The sequence below is a fragment of the Orycteropus afer genome, unplaced genomic scaffold (assembly GCF_000298275.1).
Source record: "Orycteropus afer afer isolate SDZICR_OR568_19922 unplaced genomic scaffold, OryAfe1.0 scaffold01094, whole genome shotgun sequence".
NCBI classification, from domain to species: Eukaryota; Metazoa; Chordata; class Mammalia; order Tubulidentata; family Orycteropodidae; genus Orycteropus; species Orycteropus afer.
In genome coordinates, this window is record NW_006922681.1 from 109,596 (window position 1) to 110,331 (window position 736).

The following is a 736-nucleotide window of genomic DNA, read 5'->3' on the forward strand; positions in this document are numbered from 1 at the left end:
AATCTTACCAGGGACACAAAAGACCTCTACAAAGAAAACTATAAAAAAATATTTCAAGAAACCATAAGAGATTTACATAAATGGAAGAACATCCCATGCTTGTACATAGGAAGATTGAACACTACGAAAATGTCAATTCTACCCAAAGCAATCTATACATTCAATGAAATCCCAATCCACATCTCATCAACATTCTTTAAGGATATGGAAAAACCACTCACTAACTTTATATGGAAAGAAAAGAGAATTCTAATAAGCAAAGCACTATTGAAGAAGAACAAAGTAGGAGGTCTCACATTGCTGGATCTCAAAACCTACTATACAGCCACAGTAGTCAAAACTTCCTGGTATTGGTTTAATGACAGACAATAGACCAAAGGATTTGAATTGAGAACCCAGAAATAGATCCATCAAGCTATGGTCAGCTGATCTTTGAGAAACGGCCGAAATGCATTAAATGGAAAAGAGAATGTTTGTTTAATAATGGTGCTGGCAAAACTGGATATCCATTGCAGAAAACTGAAACAAGATATGTATCTCACACCATACACAAAAAGTAACTCCAGATGGATCAAAGACTTAAATGTGAAACCTAAAACTATAGAGTTCCTCAAGGAAAATCTAGGAGCAATTGTTGTTGTTGTTATATGCCGTCAAGTCGGCCCCAACTCATAGCAACCCCTCCTTGGGTTTCTGAGGCAGTATCACTACGGAAGTAGGATTGCCCAACCTTCCT